The sequence below is a fragment of the Manis pentadactyla genome, chromosome 9 (genome assembly GCF_030020395.1).
Source record: "Manis pentadactyla isolate mManPen7 chromosome 9, mManPen7.hap1, whole genome shotgun sequence".
In the NCBI taxonomy this organism is placed as follows: Eukaryota; Metazoa; Chordata; class Mammalia; order Pholidota; family Manidae; genus Manis; species Manis pentadactyla.
The window spans coordinates 53,389,304-53,402,650 of NC_080027.1; the positions used below are offsets into that span (position 1 = coordinate 53,389,304).

General features: G+C 40.0%; 1 pseudogene; it reads left to right on the plus strand.

Moving 5' to 3' along the window:
• The first annotated feature begins 2,226 nt into the window (after positions 1-2,226).
• On the plus strand, positions 2,227-2,714 carry LOC118928643 (60S ribosomal protein L8-like; annotated as a pseudogene).
• The last annotated feature ends 10,633 nt before the right edge of the window (positions 2,715-13,347 follow it).

The following is a 13,347-nucleotide window of genomic DNA, read 5'->3' on the forward strand; positions in this document are numbered from 1 at the left end:
CACTGATGGACAGTAACTCCATTGGGGTATGGGTGGGGACTTGATAATATGGGTAAATGTAGTAACCGCATTGTTTTTTCATGTGAAACCTTCATAAGAGTGTATATTAATCATACCTTAATAAAAAAAAAAGAAATGTTAAATAGACTTCTTTAATAGAAAAGAAAGGCCATAACTAGAAATAAGAAAGTTATGAGTGAAAAAGTCCTACTGGTTAACATATAGTATAAGTAGTGGATCAACCACCCACATAACTAATATGAAGGTTAAAAGAGAAAAGTAGTAAAATCATCTAGATCTACAATACTTAGTCAGAGGGTACACAATATGATATAAAACATGATATCAAAAATATAACATGTGAGGGGGAGGTAAGCAAAAATGTATTGCTTTCACAACATGCCTAAAGTTAAGTACCCATCAACTTAAAATACACTGCTATTTACATAGGATGTTACATATGAACTTCATGGTAACCACAAACCAAATACCTACAAAAGAGACACACCCAAAAAAAGAAAGGAATACAGAAGTAACACTAAGGGAAATTACCAAACCACAAGGGAAGAGAGCAAGAGAACAAAGGAACAGAGAAGAACTATAAAAACATATCTGAAACAATCAATAAAATGGCAATAAATGCATATCTATCAAAAACTACTTTAAATGGAAATGAATTAAATGCTCCAATCAAAAAACAGGATGGTTGAATGGATATGAAAACCCAAGATTCATAAATATGCTGCCTACAAGAGACTCATTTCTGACCTAATGACCCACACAGATTAAAAGTGAAGGGACGGAAAAAGATATTCATGCAAATGGAAAGGAAAAGAAGGTTGGGGTAGCAATACTTATATCAGAGAAAATAGACATTAAGCCAAAGACTGTAATAAGAGATAAAAAAGGGCATTACATAGGATGTGAGGGTGATCTGACTGTGACATCTGTCACCACATTGATAGCAGGATTGATTTGGCTGATCTGGCTGGCTAGGCGGGTGTCCACTTCTTCCTTCACAGCTCAATGTGCATCCCTCCCAAAGTTGTGTATTCGGTATAAGAGGAAGACCTTCCCAGATAGAGGAAGACTGTTCCTTGGTCAGGGGTATACAAGTAGCTTTGCTCCCCTGCTAGGACCTCCAAACAAGCTCTCAAGAAGGGCATTACATAATGATAATGGGATCAATCCAACAAGAGAATATAACACTTTCAATATCTATGCACCCAGCTTGGGGCACCTATACACATAAAGCAAATATTAACAGACCTAAAGGGAGAAATTGACAGTAATACAATAATAGTAAGGGACTTTAGTCTCTCACTTACATCAATGATCATCCAGACAGAAAAATCAATAAAGAAACACTGGCCTTAAGTGACACGTTAGACCAGATGGACTTGATAGATATATACAGAGCATTCCACCCCAAAATAACAGAATACACATCTTTTCAAATGCCCATGGCATGTTCTTCAGGGTAGATCACATGTTAGACCACTAAACAAGTCTGAATAAATTTAAGAAAATTGAAAACATATCAGTATCTTTTCCAACCACATTCCTATAAAATTAGAATCAATTATAAGCAGAAAACTGGGGAAAACATGAACTTGTGGAGATTAAACATGTGACTTAAGAGCCAATGGGTCAACAGACAAATCAATCAAAAAATACATGGAGAAAAATGAAACTGGAAACACAATGATCCAAAATCTATGGGACACAACAAAAACAAAAACAATTTTAAGAGGAAAGTTTTTTAGCAATACAGGCCTACCTCAAGAAACAAGAACAATTTCATACAAACAATCTAACCTTACACCTAAAGGTTTTAGAAAAAGAACAAACACAGCCCAAAGTTAGTGGAAGGAAATAATAAAGATTAGAGCACAAGTAAATGAAATAGAGACTAAAAAAATAGGGAAGATCAAACCCAGTATAGTACCATTAGCAGTCTCCCTCCGTTTCCCCCCAGTCTTCCTCGTTCAAGAGCAACCAAGAGTCTACTTTTCATCTCTCTAGTTGCCTATGCTGAACAGTCCATATATGAAATCATATAATATGCGGTCTTTCATGACTGGCTTTTTCCACTTAGCATGTTTTCAAGATTCATGATATTGTAGCATGAATCATTCATGTACTTCATTCATTTTTATGGAATAAAACTAATACTTAATTATTTTTTTTAAAGTGTTTTGGCCTGCTGGGCAGCAGATTGCTGTCATGGGCCTGGTGATCCGTGGGCAGAGGAAGGACCAGGGCTCTGTGTTCCACTCACACAAAGCACCACGAGGGCGCTGTGCCTCTGCGCGCAGTGACTGGACTTCACTGAGCAGGATGGCTACTGCAAGGGCATCGTGAGGGAGCATCATCCACGACAGGCCACAGAACAACCCTCAGCAAGGTGGTCTTTGGGAACCCTACTGGTTTATGAAGTGGGGGGAACTGCTCATCCCCACACAGCCCAGTTTGTGTACTGCAGCAAGAAGGCCCAGATTAATATTGACAATGTGCTCCCAGGGGGCACCATGCTTGAGGGCACCATTGTGTTCTGTCTGGAGAAGCCTGGTGACTGGGGTAAGCTGGCTCAGGCCTCCAAGAACTATACCACTGTCATCTCCAACAACCCCAAGACAGAGAAGACCCAAGTGAAGCTGCCCTCGAGCTCCAAGAAAGTCACCTCCTTGGCCACCAGTGCTGATGTAAGATAGGACTGCAGTTTTCATCCAGGAATTGACTTTTATGTGGGGCTCATGTATTTCCCTAAAATGAGTCAAAAGGACAAAGCAAGGTAGTATATAGAGAGATCACTGTCAAGAGAATGACAGAAATGATTCATTGTGAATTGGATTGAAAGGAAATGAGGACAAGAGGAGGTAAGTGGGTGCTAAGGAAGTATATGTGTCAATAGACCAGAAGTTAGTCTGGAAAACAAGTACATGTGGAATATAACAGAAAATAAGCAATGATGTGAAATGGTGGCTGAGAACAATAGCAAGCCATGAAATATGTATCTTTTTTCCTCCAACAAAAATTTATTTGTATACAAAAAACTTTAGATGGCATATATAACCAAGAGTAGTTAATTCCAATGAGTATTGTAGGTATTTATATACTCATTTTTCTCATCTATAATTTTTTTGACAACTAACATGAAACTTATAAAAAATAAAGTAGTTAATTATAAAACATTAATCATGAGCCATGAAACCATTCAGCAGGATGAGGTCAAGAAAATAGAGTCTTCCTGAAAACTCTGCCTTTGAGAATCCCTTCTGTCAAGTTTCTTCCAGGACTGTGTCCCTGAGGATGAAGTTGGGACACTCTCTTCCCTACTCTCTATATGTGTCGTTTCCCAGTCAAGGCAAGGCCACATCAACTCTCTGCACCCTCGGTTTGACTTTATCTGATTTTCTCTGATTTTTTCCACCTTGGAAACTTCACATCTGCACCACCAAGCAGCCAGGAGGCCTGGGCGTAGTTCTCCATGCCCACCATTACCTGTGACGAGCACCTGAGTACACTGCCCCCCTCCATCAGCGCTGTGCCTGCAATGCTAATACAGTTGTGTAATTACCTACATTCAGCCACATTTGCAGCTACTAGCACCAGAGTTGTCACTCTGATATTGCAATGCTCTCATTTCTTCTTTGCCCTTTCCCAGTCCTCTGCTATTCTAAATTAATAAATCCCACTGACAAGTTTAATTCTCTCTCTCCATCTGCCTGTTAGGAATGGAAGACGTTAAAGAAGGAAAACAATACTGCCCCTCAAAAAAGTGATGTTCCTTAAGCTTACTCCACAGAGGTTCAGTAACATCCCAGTAGTCTCCCTATTAAGAGGGACTGTCTAATAAGGTATGCTTCATAATAAAACTGTAGTTTCACCTTAACCTACTCTGCTAGGGCTTGACTGGAGAAGTCAGCCTAGCATTATCCATATGACTGACCTGCTCAACTTTTCCTTGTCCTTGACTTACACTGTAAACTGAGAGTATGGCCCAGACTCATGATATCTTTCTTTGGGCAGTCTACTAAATGGGAGCCATTTTATCCTCCCAAAACACTTAACATCATATACATGAGAGGATTTCCCTAGACCATTTCACCAGGCTTCTTTTGTTCTCTTCTTTCTCTTTTATTCTCTATCAAGCTTCTCCTACCAAGCTTCTAGGGGTACCATATGCAAATATGTTCAAATCATTTGGTCATTACCTCTTTCTGCCATTTTCCTCCTGTAGAGAAGGACCAATTAGCCTCGAAATTAACCAGGAAGCATCAGCAATGCCACTTGAGCAAAGACAAGTATGCAAACAGGGTGTTACTGAGAATTAAATGGAGCCAGAGTGGATGTAAACACTCAACAGTGTTACTTCTGTTGCTTAAAAGCAATGTGCTGTAGATCCCTGAGAGGCCGACTACAACTTTTCTAAAGACTGGGAGCATCTTATCCCTAGAAAATATTATTTTATGATGTTAAGGCTGGGTTCTCATTGTTTAAAATATCTTAAGCTTCTTTTTTTTTTTTTTTAAATAATTATTTTTTATTGAAGGGTAGTTGACGCACAGTATTACATTACATTAGTTTCAAGTGTACAACACAGTGATAAAACATTTATATACATAATTCTAGGTTCCAGCTATCACCCTACCAAGCTGTTACAATATCTTGACTATATTCCTTATGCTATACATTACATCCTGGTTACTTATTTATTTTACCATTGGAAGTCTGTCCTTTTTTTTTTTTTTTTTTTGTGAGGGCATCTCTCATATTTATTGCTCAAATGGTTGTTAATGACAATAAAATTCTGTATAGGGGAGTCAATGATCAATGCACAATCATTAATCCACCCCAAGCCTAATTTTCGTCAGTCTCCAATCTTCGGAGGCATAACAAACAAGTTCTTACATGTAGAACAAATTCTTACATAATGAATAAGTTACATAGTGAACACTACAAGGGCAGTCATCACAGAAACTTTCGGTTTTGCTCATGCATTATGAACTATAAACAGTCAGTTCAAATATGAATACTCATTTGGTTTTTATACTTGATTTATATGTGGATACCACATTTCTCTCTTTATTATTATTATTTTTAATAAAATGCTGAAGTGGTAGGTAGATACGAGATAAAGGTAGAAAACATAGTTTAGTGTTGTAAGAGAGCAAATGTAGATGATCAGGTGTGTGCCTGTAGACTATGTGTTAATCCAAGCTAGACAAGGGCAATAAAACATCCACGTATGCAGAAGATTTCTCTCAGAACAGGGGGGGTGAGGTTCTAAGCCTCACCTCTGTTGATCCCCAATTTCTCACCTGATGGCCCCCCTGCGACTGTGCCTGTCTTAGGTTGTTCCTCCCTTGAGGAATCTTACCCGTCTCTGGCTAACCAGTCATCTTCCGGGGCCATACAGGGAAATGTGAAGTTGGTAAGTGAGAGGGAAGCCTTATTGTTTGAAAAGGTTAGCTTTTTACTTCTTTGCATATTTATGCCCTGTGGCTTCTAGGCCCAGCATTTGTCTTGAGGTATCTTTACCACTTGGAGGAGTTATGATACTCGGAAAATTTGATATGAGGCACGAATTCTATTTAAGGGTTGTAATTAGGAAGGAAGAAGAAAAGCTATAGAAGTAGCAGGCGGAAGAAAACATGGGAAGATTGATTATTTCTTTGACATATCTTCTTGTAGAGTAACTTCAACATGTATAGGTTTTAAGCTACTACTTAAATTGTGCACACACATTAACATAATAGGAGTATAGTTACATAACCAAAGCATATCTGTAATTACCAGCCATCTCCAGTGAAACCAAGAAAACCAGTTAGGCACCTTAGGCATTTGTGAAAACTTATCTATGATATGGTGGATATTGTCCAACTGAACTTGAACAGTCTGAGAGAAATCAGACAAATTAAAACAACCCATTCCTGGGGAATGTTCACATCCCTTATGTTCTTTTAACAGTAAATAGTCTGTAGTTGTAAGATTTTGGAGCGCTACAATTTGCACTTCTCCTAATTCTTGGTTGAGTTCCAACAGTATAGATCCAGTCAAATTTGTTGTTTTACTATATGCACAGGCCAGCTTAGATATCTCCTTCCTCATTCCCATGGCAAGTCCAGGAACTGGTGGGATGAGTGCATCTACAGCTGTAGCAGTGCGTGGATCTTTGTTGGGGTTTTTTGATGATCAACTTCTGGCATGAGTCTTCCAGAGAGTGCTGATGTTGGAAGTTCTCTTTCATATCGTATCTTAGTTCATTTTTGGGATAGCCCAATTAGGCTTTGATCTTCTGTATAGACGCAAACAGACCCTTTGCCTACACTTTTATATGCCCTTTATACCCTTGTGTAGGACTAATTGGAGGTTACCACACAGGAACAGCCCTTTTTTTTTTTTTGCTTTGTTTTTGGTATCACTAATCTACACTTACATGACGAATATTATGTTTACTAAGCTCTCCCCTATACCAGGTCTCCCCTATAAACCCCTTTACAGTCACTGTCCATCAGCATAGCAAAATGTTGTAGAATCACTACTTGCCTTCTCTGTGTTGTACAGCCCTCCCTTTTCTCCTACCACCCCATGCATGTTAATCTTAATACCCCCCTACTTCTCCCCCCCTTATCCCTCCCTACCCACCCATCCTCCCCAGTCCCTTTCCCTTTGGTACCTGTTAGTCCATTCTTGAGTTCTATGATTCTGGTGCTGTTTTGTTCCTTCAGTTTTTCCTTTGTTCTTATATTCCACAGATAAGTGAAATCATTTGGTATTTCTCTTTCTCCGCTTGGCTTGTTTCACTGAACATAATACCCTCCAGCTCCATCCATGTTGCTGCAAATGATTGGATTTGCCCTTTTCTTATGGCTGAGTAGTATTCCATTGTGTATATGTACCACATCTTCTTTATCCATTCATCTATCGATGGACATTTAGGTTGCTTCCAATTCTTCACTATTGTAAATAGTGCTGCAATAAACATAGGGGTGCATCTGTCTTTCTCAAACTTCATTGCTGCGTTCTTAGGGTAAATTCCTAGGAGTGGAATTCCTTGGTCAAATGGTAAGTCTGTTTTGAGCATTTTGATGTACCTCCATACTGCTTTCCACAATGGTTGAACTAACTTACATTCCCACCAGCAGTGTAGGAGGGTTCCCCTTTCTCCATAGCCTCGCCAACATTTGTTGTTGTTTGTCTTTTGGATGGCAGCCATCCTTACTGGTGTGAGGTGATACCTCATTGTAGTTTTAATTTGCATTTCTCTGATAATTAGCGATGTGGAGCATCTTTTCATGTGTCTATTGGCCATCTGTATTTCTTTTTTGGAGAACTGTCTGTTCAGTTCCTCTGCCCAGTTTTTAATTGGGTTATTTGTTTTTTGTTTGTTGAGGCGTGTGAGCTCTTTATATATTCTGGATGTCAAGCCTTTATCGGATCTGTCATTTTCAAATATATTCTCCCATACTGTAGGGATCCTTTTTGTTCTATTGATGGTGTCTTTTGCTGTACAGAAGCTTTTCAGCTTAATATAGTCCCACTTACTCATTTTTGCTGTTGTTTTCCTTGCCCGGGGAGATATGTTCAAGAAGAGGTCACTCATGTTTATGTCTAAGAGGTTTTTGCCTATGTTTTCTTCCAAGAGTTTAATGGTTTCATGGCTTACATTCAGGTCTTTGATCCATTTTGAGTTTAGTTTTGTATATGGGGTTAGACAATGGTCCAGTTTCATTCTCCTACATGTAGCTGTCCAGTTTTGCCAGCACCATCTGTTGAAGAGACTGTCATTTCACCATTGTATGTCCATGGCTCCTTTATCAAATATTAATTGACCATATATGTCTGGGTTAATGTCTGGATTCTCTAGTCTGTTCCATTGGTCTGTGGCTCTGCTCTTGTGCCAGTACCAAATTGTCTTGATTACTATGGCTTTATAGTAGAGCTTGAAGTTGGGGAGTGAGATCCCCCCTACTTTATTCTTCTTTCTCAGGATTGCTTTGGCTATTCGGGGTCTTTGGTGTTTCCATATGAATTTTTGAATTATTTGTTCCAGTTCATTGAAGAATGTTGCTGGTAGTTTCATAGGGATTGCATCAAATCTGTATATTGCTTTGGGCAGGATGGCCATTTTGATGATATTAATTCTTCCTAGCCACGAGCAGGGATGAGTTTCCATCTGTTAGTGTCCCCTTTAATTTCTCTTAAGAGTGACTTGTAGTTTTCAGAGTATAAGTCTTTCACTTCTTTGGTTAGGTTTATTCCTAGGTATTTTATTTTTTTTGATGCAATTGTGTATGGAGTTGTTTTCCTGATTTCTCTTTCTGTTGGTTCATTGTTAGTATATAGGAAAGCCACAGATTTCTGTGTGTTGATTTTGTATCCTGCAACTTTGCTGTATTCCGATATCAGTTCTAGTAGTTTTGGGGTGGAGTCTTTAGGGTTTTTTATGTACAGTATCATGTCATCTGCAAATAGTGACAGTTAAAGTTCTTCTTTACCAATCTGGATTCCTTGTATTTCTTTATTTTGTCTGATTGCCGTGGCTAGGACCTCCAGTACTATGTTAAATAACAGTGGAGAGAGTGGGCATCCCTGTCTAGTTCCCGATCTCAGAGGAAATGCTTTCAGCTTCTCGCTGTTCAATATAATGTTGGCTGTGGGTTTATCGTAGATGGCCTTTATTATGTTGAGGTACTTGCCCTCTATTCCCATTTTGCTGAGAGTTTTTATCATGAATGGATGTTGAACTTTGTCTAATGCTTTTTCAGCATCTATGGAGATGATCATGTGGTTTTTGTCTTTCTTTTTGTTGATGTGGTGGATGATGTTGATGGACTTTCGAATGTTGTACCATCCTTGCATCCCTGGGATGAATCCCACTTGGTCATGGTGTATGATCCTTTTTATGTATTTTTGAATTCGGTTTGCTAATATTTTGTTGAGTGTTTTTGCATCTACGTTCATCAGGGATATTGGTCTGTAGTTTTCTTTTTTGTTGGGGTCTTTGCCTGGTTTTGGTATTAGGGTGATGTTAGCTTCATAGAATGAGTTTGGGAGTATCCCCTCCTCCTCTATTTTTTGGAAAACTTTAAGGAGAATGGGTATTATGTATTCCCTGTATGTCTGATAAAATTCCAAGGTAAATCCATCTGGCCCTGGGGTTTTGTTCTTTGGTAGTTTTTTGATTACTGCTACAATTTCGTTGCTGGTAATTGGTCTGTTTAGATTTTCTGTTTCTTCCTGGGTCAATCTTGGAAGGTTGTATTTTTCTAGGAAGTTGTCCATTTCTCCTAGGTTTCCCAGCTTGTTAGCATATAGGTTTTCATAGTATTCTCTAATAATTCTTTGTATTTCTGTGGGGTCCGTGGTGATTTTTCCTTTCTCGTTTCTGATACTGTTGATTTGTGTTGACTCTCTTTTCTTCTTAATAAGTCTGGCTAGAGGCTTATCTATTTTGTTTATTTTCTCAAAGAACCAGCTCTTGGTTTCATTGATTTTTGCTATTGTTTTATTCTTCTCAATTTTATTTATTTCTTCTCTGATCTTCATTATGTCCCTCCTTCTGCTGACCTTAGGCCTCATCTGTTCTTCTTTTTCCAATTTTGATAATTGTGACATTAGACCATTCATTTGGGATTGCTCTTCCTTTTTAAAATATGCTTGAATTGCTATATACTTTCCTCTTAAGACTGCTTTTGCTGCGTCCCACAGAAGTTGGGGCTTAGTGTTGTTGTTGTCATTTGTTTCCATATATTGCTGGATCTCCATTTTGATTTGGTCATTGATCCATTGGTTATTTAGGAGCGTGTTGTTAAGCCTCCATGTGTTTGTGAGCCTCTTTGCTTTCTTTGTACAGTTTATTTCTAGTTTTATGCCTTTGTGGTCTGAAAAGTTGGTTGGTAGGATTTCAATCTTTTGGAATTTTCTGAGGCTCTTTTTGTGGCCTAGTATGTGGTCTATTCTGGAGAATGTTCCATGTGCACTTGAGAAGAATGTATATCCCGCTGCTTTTGGATGTAGAGTTCTATAGATGTCTATTAGGTCCATCTGCTCTACTGTGTTGTTCAGTGCTTCCGTGTCCTTACTTATTTTCTGCCCAGTGGATCTATCCTTTGGGGTGAGTGGTGTGTTGAAGTCTCCTAGAATGAATGCATTGCAGTCTATTTCCCCCTTTAGTTCTGTTAGTATTTGTTTCACATATGCTGGTGCTCCTGTGTTGGGTGCATATATATTTAGAATGGTTATATCCTCTTGTTTGACTGAGCCCTTTATCATTATGTAGTGTCCTTCTTTATCTCTTGTTACTTTCTTTGTTTTGAAGTCTATTTTGTCTGATATTAGTACTGCAACCCCTGCTTTCTTCTCACTGTTGTTTGCTTGAAATATGTTTTTCCATCCCTTGACTTTTAGTCTGTACATGTCTTTGGGTTTGAGGTGAGTTTCTTGTAAGCAGCATATAGATGGGTCTTGCTTTTTTATCCATTCTGTTACTCTGTGTCTTTTGATTGGTGCATTCAACCCATTAACATTTAGGGTGACTATTAAAAGATATGTACTTATTGCCATTGCAGGCTTTAAATTCGTGGTTACCAAAGGTTCAATGTTAGCCTCTTTAGTATCTTACTGCCTAACTTAGCTCGCTTATTGAGCTGTTATATACACTGTCGGGAGATTCTTTTCTTCTCTCCCTTCTTGTTCCTCCTCCTCGATTCTTCATATGTTGGGTGTCTTGTGCTGTGCTCTTTCTAGGAGTGCTCCCATCTAGAGCAGTCCCTGTAAGATGTTCTGTAGAGGTGGTTTGAGGAAAGCAAATTCCCTCAGCTTTTGTTTGTCTGGGAATTGTTTAATCCCACCGTCATATTTGAATGATAGTCGTGCTGGATACAGTATCCTTGGTTCAAGGCCCTTCTGTTTCATTGTATTAAATATATCATGCCATTCTCTTCTGGCCTGTAGGGTTTCTGTTGAGAAATCTGAAGTTAGCCTGATGGGTTTCCCTTTATAGGTGACCTTTTTCTCTCTCTGGCTGCCTTTAATACTCTGTCCTTGTCCTTGATCTTTGCCGTTTTAATTATTATGTGTCTTGGTGTTGTCCTTCTTGGATCCTTTCTGTTGGGGGTTCTGTGTATTTCCATGGTCTGTTCTATTACTTCCTCCCCCAGTGTGGGGAAGTTTTCAGCAATTATTTCTTCTAAGATACTTTCCATCTCTTTTCCTCTCTCTTCTTCTTCTGGGACCCCTATAATACGGATATATATTGTTCCTTTTGGATTGGTCACACAGTTCTCTTAATATTGTTTCATTCCTGGAGATCCTTTTGTCTCTCTCTATGTCAGCTTCTATGCGTTCCTGTTCTCTGATTTCAATTCCATCAATGGCCTCTTGCATTCTATCCATTCTGCTTATAAACCCTTCCAGAGTTTGTTTCATTTCTGCGATCTCCTTTCTGGCATCTGTGATCTCCCTCCGGACTTCATCCCATTTCTCTTGCGTATTTCTCTGCATGTCTGTCAGCATGTTTATGATTCTTATTTTGAATTCTTTTTCAGGAAGACTGGTTAGGTCTGTCTCCTTCTCTGGTGTTGTCTCTGTGATCTTTGCCTGTAGCTTTGCCTTTTCATGGTAATAGGAATAGTCTGCAGAACTGGGACGAGTGACGGCTGGAAGGACTTCCCTTCTTGCTGGTTTGTGGCCCTCCTCTCCTGGGAGAACAGCGACCTCTAGTGGCTTGTGCTGGGCAGCTGCGCGCAGACAGGGTTTCTGCTTCCTGCCCGGCTGCTATGGAGTTAATCTCCGCTGTTGCTGTGGGCGTGGCCTGGCTCGGGCAGCTACTCCAAAACGGTGGAGTAGCGTTGGAGCAGGAGCGGCTGGGAGGCTATTTATCTCCGTAAGGGGCCTCCCTGCTCCCTGCAGCCCAGGGGTTAGGGTGCCCAGGGATCCCCGGATTCCCTACCTCTAGATTAAGTGACCCACCCTGCCCCTTTAAGACTTCCAAAAAGCACCCGCCAAAACAAAACCACGACCACCAAAAAAAAAAAAGAAAAAAAATTTTAAATTAAAAAAAAAAAAAAATTTTTTTTAATTAAAAAAAAAAGGTGGTCACTCGTTTTTCTTTATTCTCCGGTGCCAGCCTCAGGCCTCTGCTCACCGGTCTTTCTGCCCTGTTTCCCTAGTATTGGGGTCCCTATCCCTTTAAGACTTCCAAAAAGCGCTCGCCAAAACAAACCAGCAAAAAAGCAAAAAAAAAAAAAAAATGGTCGCGCGCTTTTCTTATGTCCTCTGGCGCCCAGCCTCCAGTGCCTGCTCACTGTTCTTGCTGCCCTGTTTTCCTAGTATCGAGGGCCCTGCACTGTGGCCCGGATGACGGGGGCTGGGTGTTCGGCAGTCCTGGGCTCCGTCTCCCTCCCGCTCTGCCTGCTCTTCTCCCGCCGGTAGCTGGGGGGAGGGGCGCTCGGCTCCCGCGGGGCCGGGGCTTGTATCTTACCCCCTTCGCGAGGCGCTGGGTTCTCTCAGGTGCGGATGTGGTCTGGATATTGTCCTGTGTCCTCTGGTCTTTATTCTAGGAAGGGTTGTCTTTGTTATATTTTCATAGATATATGTTGTTTTGGGAGGAGATTTCCGCTGCTCTACTCATGCCGCCATCTTCCGCCCCTCTCCTTAAGCTTCTTAATAAGCTGTTAAGACCACTATTTTTTTTATAAAGGTACTATTGATATACACTCTTATGAAGGTTTCACATGAAAAAAACAATGTGGTTACTACATTCACTCTGATTATCATGTCCCCCACATACCCCATTATGGTCACTGCCCATCAGTGTAGTAAGATGCCACAGATTCACTATTTGCCTTCTCTGTGCTACACCGACTTCCCCGTGAACCCTCACACCATGTGTACTAAACATAATACCTCTCAATCCTCTTCTCCCTCCCTCCCCAGCTGCCTCCCACACCCCTCCCCTTTTTTAAGTGCTAGTCCCTTCTTGGAGTCTGTGAGTCTGTTGCTGTTTTGTTCCTTCAGTTTTGCTTCATTGTTATACTCCACAAATGAGGAAAATCATTTGGCACTTGTCTTTCTCCACCTGGCTTATTTCACTCAGCATAATATCCTCCAGCTCCATCCATGTTGTTGCAAATGGTAGGATTTGTTTCTTTCTTATGGCTGAATAGTATTCCATTGTGTATATGTACCACATCTTCTTTATCCATTCATCTACTGATGCACACTTAGGTTGCTTCTATATCTTGGCTATTATAAATAGTGCTGCAATAAACATAGGGGTGCATACATCTTTTTGAATCTGAGAAATTATATTCTTTGGGTAAAATCCAAGGAGTGGGA